This window comes from Aquarana catesbeiana, linkage group LG13 (assembly GCF_042186555.1).
Source record: "Aquarana catesbeiana isolate 2022-GZ linkage group LG13, ASM4218655v1, whole genome shotgun sequence".
NCBI classification, from domain to species: domain Eukaryota; kingdom Metazoa; phylum Chordata; class Amphibia; order Anura; family Ranidae; genus Aquarana; species Aquarana catesbeiana.
Genome location: NC_133336.1, coordinates 62,606,092 through 62,627,901, shown reverse-complemented (window position 1 = coordinate 62,627,901; position 21,810 = coordinate 62,606,092). Strand labels below are relative to the sequence as shown.

Genomic DNA, 21,810 nt, shown 5'->3' with positions numbered 1-21,810 from the left:
AGGTCTCAGGTGTGAAGGGGGTGCAGGTGTGTTAAATTTGGTGTTATCGCTCTCACTCTCTCATACTAGTCACTGGAAGTTCAACATGGCACCTCATGGCAAAGAACTCTCAGAGGATCTGAAAAAATTAACTATTGCTCTACATAAAGATGGCCTAGGCTATAAGAAGATTGCCAAGACCCTGAAACTGAGCTGCATACAGCGGTTTAACAGGAGAGGTTCCACTGAAAACAGGCCTCGTCATGGTCGACCAAAGGAGTTGAGTGCACGTGCTCAGCGTCATATCCAGAGGTTGTCTTTGGGAAATAGACATATGAGTGCTGCCAGGATTGCTGCAGAGGTTGAAAGGGGTGGGGGGTCAGCCTGTCAGTGCTCAGACCATACACCGCACACTGCATCAAATTTGACTGCAAGGCTGTCGTTACAGAAGGAAGCCTCTTCTGAAAAGATGCACAAGAAAGCCCGTAAATAGTTTGCTGAAGACAAGCAGACTAAAGCCATGGATTACTGGAACCATGTCCTGTGGTCTGATGAGACCAAGATAAACTTATTTGGTTCAGATGGTGTTAAGCATGTGTGGCGGCATCCAGGTGAGGAGTACAAAGACAAGTGTGTCTTTCCTACAGTCAAGCATGGTGGTGGGCGTGTCATGGTCTGGGGCTGCACTGGGGAGCTACAGTTCATTGAGGGAACCATGAATGCCAACATTTACTGTGACATACTGAAGCAGAGCATGATCTCCTCCCTTCAGACACTGGGCCGCAGGGCAGTATTCCAACATGATAATGACCCCAAACACACCTCCAAGACGACCACTGCCTTGGTAAAGAAGCTGAGGGTAAAGGTGATGTACTGGCCAAGGATGTCTCCAGACCTAAACCCTATTGAGCATCTGTGGAGCGTCCTCAAACGGAAGGTGGAGGAGCACAAGGTCTCTAACATCCCCCAGCTCTGTGATGTCGTCATGGAGGAGTGGAAGAGGACTCCAGTGGAAACCTGTGAAGCTCTAGTAAACTCCATGCCCAAGAGGGTTAAGGCAATGCTGGAAAATAATGGTGGCCACACAAAATATTGACACTTTGAGCCCAATTTGGACATTTTCACTTAGGGGTGTACTCACTTTTGTTGCCAGCGGTTTAGACATTAATGGCTGTGTGTTGAAGTTTTTTTGAGGGGACAGCAAATGTACACTGTTATACAAGCTGTACACTCACTACTTTACATTGTAGCAAAGTGTCATTTCTTCAGTGTTGTCACATGAAAAGATACAATAAAATATTTACAAAAATGTGAGGGGTGTACTCACTTTTGTGAGATACTGTACACTTATTGGAATTTTTTTTTTTTACCAAAACTATGTAGCAGAATACATATTTGCCTAAACTTTTGAAGAAATTAGATTTTTTTTCAAAATTGCCAGTCTTTTTTTGTTTATAGCGCAAAAAATAAAAACTGCAGAGGTGATCAAATACCACCAAAAGAAAGCTCTCTTTGTGGGGAAAAAAAGGACATCAATTTTATTTGGGTACAGTGTCGCACAACCGTTCAATTGTCAGTTAAAGTAACGCAGTGCCGTAACACAAAAAATGGCCTAATCATAAAGGGGGGGTAAATCTTCCGGAGGTCGAGTGGTTACATGTTAGCTTTACCATTCACGTCAACAGAGGAAACAGGTTTCTCCATCACACTAGACACATATATAGTGGTGGAATGACAGGGGACATGACATCACCCACAGCCTTGTGTCTACAGAAAATAAACAGCTCTGACAATCACAAAAACCTCACTCATCCAGGAAATCTGAGATCCAGCAATTAACTGTTATAGAGATGACAGCCCACATTCAGGACAGAAAAATCAAACTCCAGGAACTGCACACAGCTCTGTGAATTTCTGGTGCAATCACAGGTTTAGCCATGTTTAGAGTATCTAATCGGATGCACAGATTTCTAGTTTTCTAGAAGCAGTTATACTGCCCGCACCTAAACGCGGGTAAACCCACAGTGTGAATGGCACCACTAAAAGAACATTACATACATTTATATGTGTTTAGAAATTTCCTCTAGATCAGTGATGGCGAACCTTGGCACCCCAGATGTTTTGGAACTACATTTCCCATAATGCTCATGCGCTCTGCAGTGTAGTTGAGCATCATGGGAAATGTAGTTCCAAAACATCTGGGGTGCCAAGGTTCGCCATCACTGATCTAGATGCATATAAACACAGGTTCAACAGTGTCAGTTTGAATGAAGCCACATGGTGTCTCCACTCTGGATGGAGGAGCAAGGGAGACACCTTTACACAGCAGCATAGTCTTCCTGTGGAGAGAGTGGTGTAATGCCGCGTACACACGAGCGGAATTTCCGACAGAAAGAGTCCGATGGGAGCTTTTCATCGTATATTCCGACCGTGTGTGCACCCCATCGGACTTTTTCTGTCGAAAATTCAGACGGACTTAGATAGAGAACATGTTCTATATTTTTCCGACTGAACAAATTACTATCGGAAAAACCGCTCGTCTGTATGCTGTTCCGACGGACCAAAAATGACGCATGCTCTGAAGCAAGTACGAGACGGAAGCTATTGGCTACTGGCTATTGAACTTCCTTTTTCTAGTCCCGTTGTACGTGTTGTACGTCACCGCGTTCTGGACGGTCGAATTTGGTGTGACCGCCTTGAGCGGAATTCCATCGGAACTCAGTCAGAAAAACCTTCAGAGTTTATTCCGACGGCAAAACCGGTCGTGTGTACAGGGCATTAGATGCACTAGCAGATTTAGGTGGACTTTGCCAACAAATGAAATGCTGAAATGTGACACATCTGTGGGATTCCTCTAGAGCACATGTGTCATACACAATGCCCGCGGGCCAAATTCGGCCTGCCAGGCCATTTCATGTGGCCTACGCACCGCGCCTGCAGATGCCCCCCTCATCTCCATCCCCACCATGTCTCAGCAGTCAGCAGCAGTGACAAGAACAGAACTCCACCACCAGATTCTGTGCTTCTCTTTGCAGCCGATTAGAGGCTCATCTCTGCCCCCACCTTCAGCAGTTGGCAGTAGAGAGGAGGACAGAACTCCACCTTCAGCATTCAGCAGACTCTGTCAGCTGACTCCAGCCCTCCTCTGGTTCTCCTCCAGAGATTCTCCCCCCAGTGTATAGATTGCATTCATATTTTTGCCACCCAAATGCATTATTTTACATTTTTCTACATTAACCCTCATTTGCCATGTAGTCGCCCACCCCATTCATTTGTTCAGATCTTCTTGCAAGGTTTCCACATCCTGCGGAGACGTTATTGCCCTGCTTAGCTTAGTATCGTCTGCAAATACAGAGATTGAACTGTTTATCCCATCCTCCAGGTCGTTTATGAACAAATTAAATAGGATTGGTCCCAGCACAGAACCCTGGGGGACCCCACTACCCACCCCTGACCATTCTGAGTACTCCCCATTTATCACCACCCTCTGAACACGCCCTTGTAGCCAGTTTTCAATCCATGTACTCACCCTATGGTGCCTTTACCTTGCAGGGGATAAAAAAAAAAAGAATAGAAAAGAAAAGTGCACTTTACTACCACTTTAACTCTCTGACGCTTGATGTGCCTAAACGCATTACACACATCTACAAGTGTCTAGGAGAGACAGATAAGTGCCCTATCTGCATGAGGCTTTTTCACACTGAACGCAGTCGGGTGCATTTTGAACTGCACTCTAACTGCAAAGACAGCCCAACATCATGATAATCCTATGGGCATAGTTCACATCATAGCAGTGCAGTTCAGCGCAGTTAAAAAAAGTAGAGCATGCTGCATTTTTCTGCACCACAAATGCAGATAACGCACTACAAACGCGCTTCAAATGTACTACACCGTGCTCTATTAGGCCAAGAAAGCCGAGTACAAAAATGTATAGAAAAATGCACTGACAATGCAGTGCTAAACGCAGCAAATAATGCATGCAAAGCGCACATCAAGTGTGCATCAAGGGAGCGTCGAGCATGCTTCAAACATGCTTCAAATGCATGTAAACACCACAAACGTGCTTTAAATGCACCACACCCCCTTAAGCCAAGAAAGCCAAGCCCAAAAACATATAGAAAAAATGCACTGCAAATGCAGAGCTAAACACAGCATAAAACGCATGCAAAACGCATTCAAAAGCGTGTCAAGCAAACGACAAGCATGCAGCAAGTGCACATCAAATGCATGTAAACATCCAGTCAAACGCACAGTTATGTGCATTTTCTGGTGTGAATGAGCCCTAAGCCAAGAAAGCCATGCCCAAAAACATACAGAAAAATGCACTGCAAATGCAATCCTAAGCTCAGCGCAAAACTCATGCAAAACGCATTCAAGCACGCGTCAAGCGTGTGTCAAACGTGCTTCAAACGCATGCAATCAAAAACTTGCACTTATGTGTAGTTTCTGGTGTGAATGGACTCTTGGGGACCATTCACACCAGAAACTGCACATAACTGCACGTTTACATGCATTTGAAGCGTGTTTGAAGTGCGTCTGAAGCGCGCTTGCTGCGTGCTTGTCGTGCGCTTGACACGCTCTTGAATGCGTATTGCATTCATTTTGTGCTGCGCTTAGCTTTGCATTAGCAGTAAATTTTTCTGTACGTTTTTGGGGCTGACTTTCTTGGCTTGAAGGGGTGCGTTGCATTTTGAAGCGTGTTTGTAGCGCGTTCCCTGCGTTTGTGGTGCAGTAAACCGCAGCGTGGTCTATTTTTTTTAACTGCACTGAACTGCACTGCGATGATGTGAACTATGCCCATAGGATTACCTTGATTTTGGGCTGTCTATGCAGTTGGAATGCATTTGGGGGGGAAAAAAGCCCAAAGGAAGCAAATCAGTTTTTTTTTTCTAGAAACAAGTAAATGATTGTAGAATGTTCATCCATAAAGGACAGTGTTGTGTACCTGGAGCCATCACCGATCAGCTCCTCCGGGAATATCAGGAGATATAAGAGTGACTTCCATCCTGCGGGGGAGATCACCTCCCCCGCTCACATGATGCTTCTTCCATCATCCTCTGCACACCGGCCGGTCCTCCCTCTGAAGATGCTCTTGGGATGCTGTGAGCGTCACCGTCGCCCGGCAACGCTCCCTAACAACGCAGCTTAGCAACTGGGTAGCCGCGGCTCCGCCTTCAGGACCAATCGGCTGTCAGCGAGGAGTAGAGCGGCGCGCGGCTGGTGCCGGGCTGGGAGAAGTCCGGGGACACGTGTGAGCGCTGACTGCCTACCGGGGATGAGCGATGAGAGGTGACTGCAGGGGGATCACATCACAGGTACTCCATCATCACATCTCCCATACAACACACCTTCCTGCAAGGCTGACCATACACCATCCGATCTGTACAATCTCCATCACATCTCCCATACAACACACCTTCCTGCAAGGCTGACCATACACCGTCCGATCTGTACAATCTCCATCACATCTCCCATACAACACACCTTCCTGCAAGGCTGACCATACACCGTCCGATCTGTACAACCTCCTTCACATCTCTGCAGGGTAAGAGCCTGTCCAATTGGAGGCAGACGGTGTTGGATAGATTAGATGTGTCCTCCTATAGTTTTCAGAAGTCTGAAGTTGATTGCACAATCAGATTGTAATGTGTTTAATCGGACTTCATGGTCAAATATTGTACAATCAGATTGTATCGTGTATGGTGATCCTGAACACTCGTTTAGACATGATAATTTTGCATTACCCCATACTTGCCGACTGTCCTGGATTTGCTGGGATATTTACACTTTATACTAAGCTTTCCCAGGGATGTCTGTATCCCGACTCCCGGGCAGCGCCCCCAGAACCTGTACTGTGCCCCACTGATCCCAGTATTTTGCCCTCCCGATCCCAGTATCTTGCCCTCCTGTCCCCAGTATCTTACCCCCCTGATCCCAGTATTTTGCCCTCCCGATCCCAGTATCTTACCCCCCTGATCCCAGTATCTTGCCCTCCTGATCCCAGTATCTTTCTCTCCTGATCCCAGTATCTTGCCCCCCCGATCCAAGTATCTTGCCTTCATGATCCCAGTATCTTGCCCCCCTGGTCCCAGTATCTTGCCCCCCCCCCCGATCCCAGTATCTTGCCTTCATTATCCCAGTACCTTGCCCCTCTGATCCCAGTATCTTGCCCCCCCCCCCTCCCCCTGATCCCAGTATCTTGCCCCCCCCCCCTCCCCCTGATCCCAGTATCTTGCCCCCCCCCCTCCCCCTGATCCCAGTATCTTGCCCCCTGATTCCAGTATCTTGCCCCTCTGATCCCAGGAACTTGCCTTTATGATCCCAGTATCTTGCCCCCCCCCCCCCCCCCCCGATCCCAGTATCATGCCCTCATGATCCCAGTATCTTATTTATACTTTATTCTTGAGCGTACGGTGGATGTGTAAATTGGGGCAGACTGATAGGGGCCAAGTGCATTACTTTGCCCAGGAGCCCATGATGCTATTAAGATGGCCCTGGGTTGTGAAACATTGGTGTAGCAACTATGGGGTTAAAAACAGGCACCAAGGAAGCGTCACATTATCTCAATCACTGCCTCTGAACAGCGAAGATCGCTTTTTAGAGGCATAGCAGTTTACACCTAATCTGACCATACATGGATCAAAATTTGGCCCGTTCAGCAGGGATCAGCCAAATTTCAATCCATGTATTCCCTTATAAGAGGAGTAAACCTATTGATCATATCCCATCCAACAGGAATGTCGGTATATTTGTGTTCGATCAGAATATGTAACCAATAGGCTGCGGTGCTGATCAGTGTGTGCTGAGAGTGGAGGGGTCCCGCTATCAGGATACAATAGCTTTAAAATTATAGACAATCTCAAGGCACCCCATTCTAAAATGTAAAAACAATTCTAGTAGTTTTACATTATTCGGCAGCATCAATACACATAGGAGACCCAACGTTAGAGGTGATTTATTCTTCCAAAGCAAATACACTTTTGCACACTGGTACAGACTAGTATTCCAGTGTTTCTCTTCTCCCCCCAGTTTCTCTCCATCACTCAGCTAATGTGACCCCAGTGCTGACAGAGAGGGGCAGGGGAGGGTCAAACAAGGAGGCGATCTAAAAAAACCTTCTTATCAACACCGATGACATTACTGGGTGTTAGGACGCCGGTGGCTAGAAGGTTGTAATGGTGCACAATGATAACCTGTGGCTTTGTGTAACTTATAGGCAGGCTTGATCCATGCATCGCCTTGTATACATTTTAGGCAATTTTTAGGCATTTTGCCAAGGCACCCCCTGAAGAAACCTCAAGTCACCCCAGGGTTGAAAAAAGCTGGTTTATACCACTGTGGCTCTGAAAGGTGATCCACATCCGTATCATCTTTTCAGACTGGAGGCGATATGAGGCCTCCTCACCGCCTGTTTCACCCCATAACTGTTGCATCAATGTGCCACAACCGCGTGCATTGCGTGGCATCGGAGGTGCTTCCCCATTCACTTGAATTGATTGTGTTCATCAGGCTTACTGAAAGCCAAACAAAACAGCCAAACAGCCAAAACAGCCAAACAAAACAGCCAAACAAAAACAGGAGTAATAGTTTTTGCCACAGATGCAAAGAAAAGCATCACGCCTGTTGCAGCTTTAGGGGGGGCGGGTTGGGGGCTGCTAAAATCATGACTTAACCATACGTTTTTTTTAATGCCTCTCACCCACAAGTCTAGACAAGCCCCAACTTGTTAAGTAAGCTGTATTTTGATTGGTGTGAATTTATTTGCTGTAGAATTCAGTTGGGAAGCTAGAATAGGATTTGGCCATTATTACAAAACACAAATGCTAGGGCCAGATGACCCAGAGCCAAGAATTTCGTGTTTGGTGTATGAGAATAGGCTGTCTGTGATTCCAATGCTCTCTCTCTTCCTGCTGCACATGAGTGGCAGTCTCACCCCTGTCGTTATATTCTTTATAGTTTAAAACCTTCCGGACCCCCCCACTATACATATACTGCAACAGGGCAGCCCCTCTGTGCCAGATCACGTACCTAGTACTTGACCTGACACTTTCGGGTCTGGGGCGCACGCATGTCCCGTCGGTGACCTGCTATCGCTGTGGTCATACACAGCAGGAGCCCAGCAGCGGGTACCGCAGACTCGATGTTCACTGGCACCCATCGATTAGACAGTACACAGGCAGAACCTCAATCTGACTATGTAAACAAGGGAGATTGCCGTTCTGTCAGTAGGGAAGGTATTGATCCTGTGTTCCTGCAAAGCAAGAACATAGATCAATGCTTTCCCCTAGTCAAATCACCTCCCACACAGTGAGAGAGCACAGGCTAGGCATACGTTTAACCCTTAAACACAAAATCACTTACCTGTACGCGATTTCCTTCTTCGGCTCTGATTGGACACAGCAGGAGCCAATCAGCGGGTCCGGCGGAAGCGATGTCCACTGGGAACCTGGCAATAGTTCAGAGATAGGCAGACCGCCAATCTGCCTATGTAAACAAGGCAGACCGCCGTTCTGCCAGAGGAGAAAATGGAGATCTTGTGTTTCTGCTAAGCAGAAACACAGATCTCTGTTTTCCTTTAGTCAAAGCACACCAACCACAGTTAGAAAGCACTCATAGGGAACACATTTAACCCTTTGATTGCCACTGATGTTACCCCCATTTCCAGCCAGTGTCATTAGTACAGTGACAGTGCATATTTTTAGCACTGACCACTGAATTAGTGTCACTGGTCCCCAAAAAGTGTCAGTTGGTGTCCGATTTGTCCAACACAATATCGCAGTCCCGCTTTAATTCGCTGATCGCCGCCATTACTAGTAATAAATAAATAAATAAAAATATCCCATAGTTTGCAGACGCTATAACTTTTGCGCAAACCAATCAATATATGCTTATTGGGATTTTGTTTTTTTACCAAAAATATGTAGCAGAATACATATTGACCTAAATTGAAGATGACATTTTTTTATTGGATATTTTTTATATCAGAATGTAAAAAATATTGTTTTTTTTTTCAAAACTGTCGTTTTTTTTTTGTTTATAGCGCAAAAAATAAAAAAAAAACGCAGAAGTGATCAAATGCCACCAAAAGAAAGCTCTATTTTTTGGGGGAAAAAAAAGACATCAATTTTATTTGGGTACAGCGTCATATGACAGCGCAATTGTCAGTTAAAGTAATGCAGTGCCGTATAGCAAAAAATGGCCTAATCATGAAGGGGGGTAAATCTTCCGGAGTGGTTAAAATAATATCTGATAGGTGACTACCTACTGACCTAAAACTAAAATGTTCTGTGTAGGTTAAAACGCTAAAAATCTATATGACAGAAATATATTTTATTGCTGGGAGTTTATTATTCAGGTGACTTTTATCTGCGACAAGGTGTCAGATTCCTCTTGCAATGATTTTTATGTTGTATAAATGTATGTTTCATGTTGTCGTTGAATGTGTCTTTATCGTGTAGGCGGGTTTATCAGGCCGCCAGCATTTACACAGCTGTTAGACAATTCAGTTCACACCGGGGTTGCTAACGTAAGATAATGGATGGATACAGCAGAGAGGGTTTGCTAAGTAATAAAAGATCTCTGTATATACAAAGCACACAGTTATATGATTGCACAGACGTAATCTTGTATCTATGTCACTTTTATCATGGCCTCTTGTGTTACAAGCTGAACTCATGACAGATTAAAAACACCCGTGTAATAATAACTGTCGCCTTCATTTAATTACATATAATAAAGTTGATCCCTAAAATGTCCTATCATTTTTAACATGCCATTCTAATTTAAAAAGCAATTTTTAGTATGTTTTAGGGATCCATTTACACGAATGCATTGTGGTAATGCAGGTGCATTGCAAGGCCTTTTATTTTGAATGGCACCCTACCTAGTGCACTAAGGTGGTTTTCTCCAAGCTGCGGCGTGCGGGCCGAATGCGCCCCATTTGCTTGCCTTTATCTGGAGCTTGGGGCACTATTCTTTCCACTCACTCCAACAGTGGGGCTTAATTCCACTCAATGACACCAATGATGGGGTACTATTCCTCCCACTGATAGGAGGCATTATTCCTCTCACTGACACCAACAGTGGGGCACAATTCCTCTCACTGACACCAAGGATGGGGTATTATTCCTCCCACTGACACCAACAATGGGGTATTATTAATCCCACTGACACCAACGATGGGGTACTATTCCTCCCACTGACACCAACGATGGGGTACTATTCCTCCCACTGACACCAACGATGGGGTACTATTCCTCCCACTGACACCAACGATGGGGTACTATTCCTCCCACTGACACCAATGATGGGGTACTACTCTTCCCACTGAGAGCAGCAATTGGGTATTATTCCTCCCACTGACACTAACAGTGGGGCATAGTTCTACCCACTGACACCAACGATGAGGTACTATTTCTTCCACTGTCAAAAATAATGGGGGAGTATCCCTCCCACTGACACTAATGATGGGGCACTATTCCTCCCACTGACACCAACAGTGGGGCATAGTTCCTCCCACTGACACCAATGATTGGGGACTCTTCCTCCCGCTGTCAAAAATAATGGGGCACTATTCCTCCCTCTGACACCAATGATGGGGCACTAGTCCTTCGACTGACACCAATGATCTGGCACTATTCATCCCTCTGATACCAATGATGGGGCACTATTCCTTCCACTGACAGCAATGATGGGGCACTAGTCCTCCCACTGACACTAATAATGGGGCACTATTTCTCCCTCTGATACCAATGACAGGGCACAATTCCTCTCACTCATAGCAACGATGGGGCACCATTCCTCCCACTGACACCAATGATCTACTACTATTCCTCAACTGACAACAACGATAGGACTCTATTCCACCCACTGAGAGCTAATGTGGCACTATTCCTGCCACTGACACCAAAAATTGGCAAAAAATGGCATTCAGGCAACCACCCTTTAAAAAAAGAAAGACGCAATGACAGGATGCATATTTCTCCCATTATTGTTAGGGTGCATTCACACTTATAAGCGTGCTATTGTGTGTTTTCATTTGCGTGTAGACGAGCATTGCATTGAGTGATCACATTCATTTTCAATGGGCCAAACAACAAAGCTGCCTCATTTCTTTCCACTACAAGGCAAGGCACGTATTATTATATGTATTGCCTGGGTTTGTTTGGTCTGTGGCAGTGGCGGCTGGTTCTCAAAATTTCTGGGGAGGCACAAACAAACTGAAAAATGAAACTGTTAGTAATGCAGGACTGTAAATTGTCATTAATCAGGTGATTTTGTATCATTACTGCTAGATAAAACTGTGCCCATCATATGCAACCTCACTGTGCTCATCAATTGCAGACTCACTGTGCCCATCAAATGCAGCCTCACTGTGCCGTCACAATAGGCCAATCACCCCTCATTTCAAGTAAAAGAAAATAAAACCACTTAACATAAGGTGTCCTCATCAGAGTCCCCTTTTACATCAGATGTCCCAATCAGAGCACCCTTTACAGCAGATGTCCCCATCAGCATCCTTCTACACATCAGAGTCCCCCTTTACATCAGGTGTCACAATCAGAGTCCACCTTTACAACAGGTGTCCCCATCAGCATCCCCCTATAAATCAGGTGCCCCCATCAGAGTCCCTCTTTACATCAGGTGTCCCCATCAGAGTCCTCCTTTACATCAGATGTCCCCATCAGAGTCCTCCTTTACAGCAGATGTCCCCATCAGAGTCCCCCTTTACATTAGACGTTCCCAACAGAGTCCTCCTTTACATCAGATGTCCCCATCAGAGTCCTCCTTTACATCAGATGTCCCCATCAGAGTCCTCCTTTACATCAGGTGTCCCCATCAGAGTCCTCCTTTACATCAGGTGTCCCCATCAGAGTCTCCCTTTACATTAGATGTCACCATCAGAGTCCCCCTTTTCTTTTCAATTCATAATTTTTATTAGCACCAATTTTAGTTTACAACACTTAGAACAAAAACAACTAAATACATATTGAAAATAAATAAATAAATAAAACAAAACAAACAAAAAACAGTAAACAAACCAAGAGGCCAACACAGATACACCGCCTATCTTTCTCATAATTACATCAATACTATTATTCATGTAAATAACCCGTCCCTTTCCCCCCATCTTCTCTCCCCCGTTTTATCTACCTCATCCTATATCCATCCACGGAAAAAAATCCCCCCTGCAATAAGACCAACAGTCATATATATCTATAGGTACTCCTATCTATACTAGCCATTTATATCCTAAACTTATCCCTCTACTCTTCTTTTCTCTTTTTCCACCTTTCTTATCCTCCTACCTTTTATTTACTTTCCCTTATTCCACCCTTTTTCACGTATCCTTCCCCAGATTTTCTATCATTTGAAAAAGAACCATCCACCCCTGAAGTTCTATCTGTTGCTATTATAAAAGCAGTCATCCCGGGCATGCCCAACCACAAATCCCATATTTAATGAAACTTTTTTATTGACCTCCTATTTCGACAAACCTGCCATTCTTTTAATACAATGTCATTAACCTGAAAGCGCCAGTCCTCATATGTTGGCACATTCGAGGAAATCCATTTTTGTGCAATTAGCTTGCGTGCAAAAAACAACATCTTGGTAATTGCTATCCTAATTGTTGGTATGTATGTTTCTTTTTCTAGGCACCCCAGTAAACTTATTTTAGGATCCCTTTGTACCTGTGCTTGATATACCCAGTTACTAGTATCAATTATTTTTTGCCAGTACCTAAATAATTTGGGACATTTCCATAGCATATGTATTAGGTCAGCAGAGGTTCTCCTACAGCGGGGACAGTCAGATATATCTCGTCTACCCCAGTAATTTAAATGGGGTCCTATACACCCTATGGATTATGTATAATTGTGTTAAAGTTTTCTGGGGTGAAACTGATACTGATTGTACTTGTTCCAATATATTTTGCCATTGTTTATCTGTTAAAGCTACTAGGTCCTTTTCCCATCCCCGTCTAGCTTGACAGATAGCCTTTCCCTGGAGTTGGCCAATTAAATAGCCATATATTTTAGAGATGATGCCCCTTTTCAATTGTATCTTTGCGATTAAGTCTATTAATGGCATATTTTGGACTTTTAAATTGTTTCCTTTAAATTGGATCTGTAAAGCATGTCTTAATTGTAAATATTGAAAAAAGGTGTTAGGGGGAAGGAAATATTATTTTTGTAATTCTTCTAATTATGTAGAATATAAAGTAACTGAGGGCCCCAGAACATTTTAAATCAAATTTGCACATCCTACCAGCGATGAAGGTAATTTAGTCCATATTCTACTCTTCGCCTTAAATTTATCTAAAAGTGGTGTCAAATTTTGATTCAAATATTCCTCGATTTTAAAGGAGACCCCCTTCACACCAGATATCCCCATCAGAGTCCCCCTTTACATCAGATTTCACCATCAGAGTCCTCCTTCATCCACCATCAGAGCTGCGGGGTTGAGTCAGAGAAACCGGAAGTGAAGGCACAGGACCCGCCAATCACACACCACAGCAAGGAACAATAATAGAGGGAGTGTTCAGGGCACAGAGCTTAGCGCCCCGAGGTCTTTCTAAAGGAAGCCAATAGAGCTTTTTGTTTGCAATCACATGATTGCAAACACGTCATTCTTCCCATAGCAGCTGTATGTCCGGCGCCATGCACACCACTTACAAGGGCCATTATTTTTTTTATTTTATTTTATTTTTTTTTCCGTGATTGCAGCACGTCCTGCTTCATATACACCCATGTGTCCGGCATCCTGCACACACTTAAAAGGGACAGTATTTTTTTATTTTAATTTTTTAATTTTTTTTTTTATGATGAGTAGCTTTGGGGAGGCGGCACCCCTGCGCCCCTATGGGGCGTCACTGGTTCTGTGCGCAACAGTGAGCACAATCTTATCCTGTTTGGTTTATAATCTGCCTTGATGTAGAGGCTTTAATTTTGCTAGATGGTGGAGACTGAGAACACAGGGAAGTCCATGTAGACAGGTGAATCCACTAAAGGGATCTGTTTTTAGACCTTGATCCGAGTGTGGAAAATGACTAGTAATTAAAGTTGTTTGCACATTGTTAATTCACCTCCATGTGACCGAGCCGTCATTAGACAACATTACAGGTAGGAATAGCCCTCAGCTCATTAATGTTACTGTTGTGTCACCTGGGGGCTGTTGCATCATCATTTTCCTATCAGGTTTAACATAGTAGGATGTACACTTACGTTACTTTATGTTCAACAGGTGAGCTTATAAAGAGATGCTTACAGTGTGCTGCGAATGGTTGGGACACGTTGCTGATGGGTCCTGAATGAGATGCGCTGTGGATTGATCTGTGACTTCCAGGTGGGTGAAAAGCGAATTCTGATTTGTGTAGATACTTGGTGCCCAACGTATTGCTCAAGGGTCGCATGCGTCCCCTGACACTTACTGTATGATCCAAAGGGCCCTTGTTGACAGAATTCTGTGTCTTACTCTAGCCAGTGAAGGAAAATAATTCTAAAAATGGTTTCTAGTAGTTTCATGGTTTGGTTTATTTCTTTACATGATCTTACTTTTCTGTGCTGTCAATTTTCTTTTTATGTTTTTTTCCTCTGATCTTTTATAATAGATCTTGCTAAAATGTGGCACAAGTAATTTTGTTGAAAGCACAAGCTTTGGTCCATTAACAGGTAGGATGAGCCGAATGGACCCCTGTTTGGTTCACAACAGAACTTTCGAACACTGCAAAAGTTCGAGCCCGAATAACGAACCCCATTAAAGTCAATAGGACCTGAACATCAAAAATCAAAAGTACCCATTTTGAAGGCTTACAGTATATGCAAGTAATTTGGCATACAATGGTTATAGATGTCTGGGTCCTGCCCTGGGAGACATGTATCAATAAAAAAAAAAAGTTTGTGAAAAATGACATTTTTAAATGAGCAGTGATTTTTTGATTTTTAAAGTGAAAGCATAAAAATGAAAAATTCCTTCCAATATAGTGCCTGGTGTGTTCACTTAGTCTACCTGTAAAGTGGCAGATCTGTACCATGTCTAGAATCTGCTGCAGCAATAATTGAATTTATAAAGCCCAAAAAAATGACATTTTCCCTGCAAGCTGCCTTTATTTTGCTCAGCAACAGCTCGGGAGCCAGTGTGTATGATGAGGCCACAATGTAGTGCACTGGGAGCAAGATTAAAGATTTTTTGGATACATTCTGGTGTCGCTTTGACTGTGGATAGAAGTAACGGTTGCGTAAAAATTGGTCTTTGGGTGTCGGGGGCGCCTTCCCACCGCAACCTTATAGAGGTACTCTTGATGAAAGCAAGAATTGGCCTTGCTGTAAAAAATTGCAGTGATATGCACCTGTCAAATAGGTGCTGAAAAATTGGACTTTGGGTGTTCATTGCGCCCATGAAACCTATACCAAAAACATTCTTCCAGATGAAATGATTGAACACCCTCAAAGCTAGGCAGCCTTGAAGTCCTGCAGAGATTCCACGTCCCAAAAAGACTTAATCAGTGACATCGGCATCAGGGGCTTCATAGCTGGTAATCCAGGATTGATTCATTTTTATAAAAGTCATATGGTCCACGGAGTCTGTGGACAGACGTGTTCTATGATCAGCACTGAATGCCCGTTCTGAAAGCATTCTGGATGCAGGGCAGCGCAACAACTTATTAGCATACTGGGCAAGGTCTGGCCAGTGGTCTATTCTTATGACCCAGTAAGTCAGTGGATCATCAGCTGGAAAGCTCTCCAACTCTGTTTTGGCCCTGAGGTAATCGTCCACCATGTGATCCATATGCTGCTGATGGGATGCGGAAGCTGACAGCCTTGGGCGGCGAGGACTAAAAAAATTCCAAAATGCCTCACTTAGGCAGATGCCTTCTCCAACGCTACTCTCTTGACCAACAAAAGACTCAAAAAAACGACGTTTTCCACGACACTGTAACCTACTGGAGTCAGAAAAAATGTTCAATAAAAACCTCTTTAACGTGTCCTCAAGAGATTTTATCTTCTGCACTCTCTCTGGGGACAGGATGAGTTTTGAGATCTTCCCCTTATAAAGGCAATCAAGGAGGGTTGCCAACCAGTAATCATCCTTCTCCTTTATGCCATGTATGCTTGGGTCCTTTCGCAGGCTTTGAAGCGTGAGGTTGCCCATGCTCCTCAAATTTGCAGAGGCTTGAGAAGCAGACTCCTCGGGGGTCACTCAGGATGACAGCATCTGGAACTTCCTCCTCCCAGCCACGTACTACTCCCAAGGGTCCTGGGGTTGGAAAGCCATTGCTTACAGATTTATGCATGTCTTCCTCTTCTTTGAAGCTTATGAAAGTGCCAGAGTCCTCCTCCCCATCCTCCTCCCCTCTCTCCTCCTGTGTGTTCTGTGACATAGGAATGATGGTGTCTGGATAAAGTGGGCCTTGAGAGGAAAGAAAGTCCTCCTCTTCCTCCTGCTGCTTTGCCTCCAGTGCCCTGTCCATAATGCCATGCAGAGTCTGCTCCAGCAGGAACACAACAGGGTAGAGTTCACAGGTCTGGCATCATCACCACCAGCTGTATGGAGATGTGGGGGCACAACATGCTGCAGCACCGAGCCCTGTCCTGCATCCTTTCGAGTTGCAAGCAGCGTTACCCAGTGTGCTGTGAACAAAAGACTTAGACTTACCAGTGACGGTATTTCTAAAAACCTTTCTGGGCAATCCTTGGAGAGAGCGCAGCTCCGCCCATTTTCCTGGAAACACATGCAGCTTTTAAATCCCTCCTCTTCCACCATGGCTTCAGTTATTGTGTGGTCTCCGACATACTGGAAAACAAAGCACAGAAAACCACAAACAACCATGATAGACACTTAAAACCACTTCTAAAGATAAAAGGGAGGGAAGTAGCGGTTGTCCTGAAAGGCTCTTTGTTAGACTTACCGGTGATGCTATTTCTAAGTCTTTCTCAAATCGCCTTTCAGGACAACCTTGGAGAGGATAACCGAGAAACTTACCCTAGGGTGGGACTACTGTCTGCAGTACCTTCCTGCCGGAGGCTTGATCTGTGGCGGACAGCAAGTCCAACCTATAATGTTGGAGAAATGTTGAGTAGTTGGACCAAGTGGCAGCCTTGCAAATTTGTTCAGGCGTAGCATCAGCTTTTTCACCCCAGGAAACTGCCGTTGATCTTGTAGAATGAGCAGCAATACCTGAGGGGGGTATTTTTCCCTTCGCTTTGTAGGCCTCCATGATTGCCCATCTAAGCCATCTGTGCAGCTTGCTTTTGGAAGCTTTCTCCCCTTTACGGAGCCTGAGAAAATCACCAAGAGAGCGTTTGATTCTCTGAATTCCTTGGTGACCGTTAGAAAGTGTAGTAGGCACCGCCTCACATCCAATGTGTGGAAAGCTTCTTCTCCTGGGTTGGCAGGAGCTGAGGAGAAAGTGGGCAAGACTATTTCCTGTGAACGGTGAAAAGTCGAAGAAACCTTAGGCAGGAAAGCTAGATCTGTTAGAAGGATCACCCGGTGTCTCAAAGAACCTTTAGAAAGGGTTCTGTGACTGCCAGGGCCTGAAGCTCGCTGACTATTCTTGCTGACGTGATGGCTACCAAAAAAATTGTTTCAAGGACTAAGTTTTTTAAGCATGCTTCCTGTAAGGGTTCAAACTGATCTCCCGTGAGACCCTGTAAAACAACAGACAAATCCCAACTGGGAAAAACTTTAGGGGACAACTGCCTATTTTGTGCAAGTGCCCTAAAAAATTAAGACCTCTCTGGAAAGAGTCTTCTAAAAAAAAAGATAGAGCCGCCACCTGAGTTTTCAGGGTGCTGGCTGCCAGTCCCTTCTCCTCTCCGTCATGGAGAAATTCTAGGACTGGCACTAAACTTTTGACGCACACCAGGAATTTAACTTTTCCCAAACCTTCAGGTATATGGCCCGAGTTACCTCCTTTTCTACTAGAGCAGGCATGTCCAAAGTCTGGCCCGCGGGCCAATCGCGGCCCGTGGTCGGGTTTTGAACTGCCCGCCTGGTTATCTAAACCAGCCTTTCTCAGCCAGTATGCCGCGGGATCAGCCCCTGCCGAACTGTACATCGGCACTGTGAGAAGATCCGTCAGCCTCAAAAGTGAGAGTACAGGGGAGTGTGATGTGCTCTCTGCTTCCCCCTACAGTGCAGTACCCGGCTGAATGAGGAAGCTGGAAAGGTACAGTACTGTGATTGAAGCTAGATTCGTTTTAAAAGGGCTTTATTCATGTGTCTGTGCATGTGTGTCTGTCTGTATGTGTGTGTATGCATGTGTCTGTATGTGTGTGTGTGTGTGCATGTGTCTGTATGTATGTATGTGTGTGTGTGTGTGTGTGCATGTGTCTGTATGTATGTGTGTGTGTGTGTGTGTGTGTGTGTGTGCATGTGTTTGTATGTATGTATGTGTGTGTGCATGTGTCTGTATGTATGTCTGTATGTGTGTGTGTGTGTGTGCATGTGTCTGTATGTATGTCTGTATGTGTGTGTGCATGTGTCTGTATGTATGTCTGTATGTATGTGTATGCATGTGTGTGTGTGTGTGTGCATGTGTCTGTATCTCTGTATGTATGTGTGTGTGCATGTGTCTGTATGTGTGTGTGTGTGCATGTGTCTGTATGTATGTCTATATGTATGTGTGTGTGCATGTGTCTGTATGTATGTCTGTATGTATGTGTCTGTATGTGTGTGTGTGTGTGTGTGCATGTGTCTGTATGTGTGTGCATGTGTCTGTATGTGTGTGTGTGCATGTGTCTGTATGTGTGTGTGTGTGTGTGTGTGTGTGCATGTGTCTGTATGTGTGTGTGTGTGCATGTATCTGTATGTGTGTGCATGTGTCTGTATGTGTGTGTGTGCATGTGTCTGTATGTATGTCTGTATGTATGTGTGTGTGCATGTGTCTGTATGTATGTCTGTGTGCGTGTGTGCATGTGTCTGTATGTATGTCTGTATGTATGTGTGTGTGCATGTGTCTGTGTGTGTGTGCATGTGTCTGTATGTGTGTGTGCGTGCATGTGTCTGTATGTGTGTGCATGTGTCTGTATGTGTGTGTGTGCATGTGTCTGTCTGTATGTGTGTGTGTGTATGTATGTCTGTATGTATGTGTATGCATGTGTCTGTATGTGTGTGCATGTGTCTGTATGTATGTCTGTATGTATGTGCGTGTGCATGTGTCTGTATGTATGTGTATGCATGTGCTGTATGTGTGTGCATTTGTCTGTATGTGTGTGTATGTGTCTGCATGTGTGTGCATGTGTCTGTGTGTATGTATGCGTGTATGTTACTTTTAATCTGCCCCCCCATTTCCTGTACCATCAGAACTGCTTTTGTAGGGCTTGTTTGTGATAGCAGCCAGGACTGCTGCTCCTCTGAAAAGCAATCCATGCACAGATCGCTTTTTGGAGGCATTTGACAGGCGGTAAATTTTCAGGAGCCCCCCTAGGTCAAGACTTGCTCTTTGGAGTCAACAGGTTGTCCAGGTATGGGAAAGGCTGAAATCCCTCTTAGTTTCAGAGGCTCCAGGGCTTCCGCCATTATTTTTGTAAAGATCCTGGGGGACGATGAAAGTCCGAACGCCAGAGCTCTGAATTGGAGATGCCAAACTGAAGTCCCCAGGTTGAGGGCTAGGTAGAGAAAGCATTGGGAAGCTTGAGCTATCGGGACATGTAAATAGGCATCCCTTAGATCTAGGGATGCCATGAAACAGTCTGGAGTCTGCAACTTTGTTATTGAATGGATCGTGTCCGTCCGGAAATGTTTGGAATGGACAGATCTGTTTAGGATCTTTAAGATCAGAATCAACCGATACTTTCCCGAAGGCTTTTTCACCAAGAAGATGTGGGAATAGAAGCCTCGGCCTTCCTGATGTTTTGGGACCGGGATAATCACCTCCTGTTAAATCAGATCCTGTAGCAGGCTCATCATTGTGGAAGCTTTTTGTTGATTCTTTGGAAGGGTCGTAGCATAAGATCTGCTTGGAGGGGCCTCTGAAAACTCGAGACTGTATCCCTGGGAGATGACATTCTTCACGAACAGGCTTGAAGTTGTTTTGTTCCACTGTAGGTGAAAGGCAGACAATCTTCCCCCTACTGGGGTAAGATCCTCATTTGTTTTTAGGGGGCTAGTCTGGGGGAGATCTAAAGAGAAATCCTCCTCTTCCCTTACCCCTTTGGGAGACCCAGTGGTTCTTGTGATCTTGATCCCTACTTTTGTGGGGCTGTTGAACAGCACAAAAATTATTTTTGATCGGTTGTTTCTTTTTGGAAGGGAAAGCCTTTTTCTAGTTGGCTGTCCTGTCCAGGAACGGTTTCCAGGTCTGCACTGAAAAGAAGATCACCCGAAAAAGGTAGGCCACATAGCTTAATCTTGGAGGCTGTGTCACCAGACCAAGTTTTTAACCAGACAGCACATCTGGCTGAATTCACCAGCGCTGACGACCTTGCTGACGTCTTAACTGATTCGGCTGATGCATCAGCCATGTACTTCACTGCCTTCAGTATCAATGGGAAGGACTCCAGAAGATCTTTCCGCGATATGACCGCCTCTGCGTGGCTCTTCAGCTTCTCAACCCAGCATTCTAGGTTCCTTGCGACAACCGTGGAAGCCATAGTGGCTTTGAGGCTGGCCAATGTGGAATCCCACACTTTTTTCAAGAGGGAGTCTGCTCTTATCCATCGCATCCTTCAGCACCCCCATATCCTCGAATGCTAGGTCTGTGTGACGGGAAACCTGCGAGAAACCCAGGGTTTCTTATTCCATACCTCTGACTCATCTTCGAAGGGAAACCTTCTCCTAAGGGTCCTGGAAAAGAAGAGACCCCTTTCAGGGTCATTCCATTCTCTCTTTATCCTGTCCGACAGGATTCTATGGACTGGGAACACTATGTTTAGTGTCGTCTAGACCTTGGACATTTTATCGTGAACCGATAGTTGCACCTTTTCCTCCTGGATCTTGAGGTTTTGTGTAGATCGCTCTCAGAGGGTCGTCCACTTCCTCCAAAGATAGTTTGTACCTAGAGGCTCAGCTACCATCTTCCTCTTCCCTCCCTCAGGGATTCAGACGAGGAGGAAGAGTACTTGCCCCTTCATCCCCTGAGTCCACAACCTCTACTGGTCTAGAGGTGGATGCCCTCGTCCTGGATGGTGGATGCTGGGGCTCAACCTGGCCTGCCGGGCTCTGAACCAGCATGGACTTGACCGAACTCAACGAGTTCGTAAGTTCCCGTACTGAAGAGAACAAATCCTTGTATTGCTGGGATGTTTCCTCTTCTACCAATTCCTTAATACAGGACCTGCACATTGCCTTCTGCCATGAATCTCTGAGGGGGTTCTTGCAGGAAGGACATTTCCTCTGACTTGGTAGGTTTGAATGCTTGGATTTTCCTAAAGATTTTTCCTGTAATGATAAAAAATGAAACTCACCTAAGGGCCCCCTGACAGAACTTTCCAACCCTTAGTGCAAAACTAGACCACCACCAGACAGAAGGAAATAGTGCCCTGAGCAGTTCAATCTCCCCAGCAACCACCAAGTCCAGACTGCAGGGTCCGAGCAGAGTAATCTCTGACCGTGCAGCCACAGGTTCCCTGCAGGGAGGATCCACACAAACACAACATAAGCCCATATGGACAAGAATAAAAAGGTACCACTGTACCCCTCTTACCTGGGCCTGACCGGTGCCTGGGGCGTCTGCTTCCGCCATAGCTGTCGGTCTCTCCTTCATCTTAGCAAAGAGCGCAGCGGGGAACTGAGAAAAAACTTGGTTTTTGAATTACCCGGTCCCGGCGTCATCAACGAGGGCCGGAACCATAAGTGCCGGTCGACAGGCCCATCCCCTAGTCTCTG

General features: G+C 45.2%; 2 long non-coding RNA genes across 2 annotated transcripts in view; one reads left to right on the top strand and one right to left on the bottom strand.

The window, feature by feature from the left end:
- The window catches only part of LOC141116869 (uncharacterized), a 151,885-nt gene that overhangs the window by 103,763 nt on the left and 26,312 nt on the right, over positions 1–21,810 (bottom strand). The window lies entirely within an intron of this gene.
- LOC141117521 (uncharacterized) overlaps positions 5,097–21,810 on the top strand; it is a 40,181-nt gene continuing 23,467 nt past the window's right edge. Inside the window, exons 1-2 of the long non-coding RNA XR_012237170.1 lie at positions 5,097–5,294; positions 14,224–14,325. This is a non-coding gene — a long non-coding RNA (uncharacterized lncRNA). The remainder of the gene's footprint in view (positions 5,295–14,223; positions 14,326–21,810) is intronic.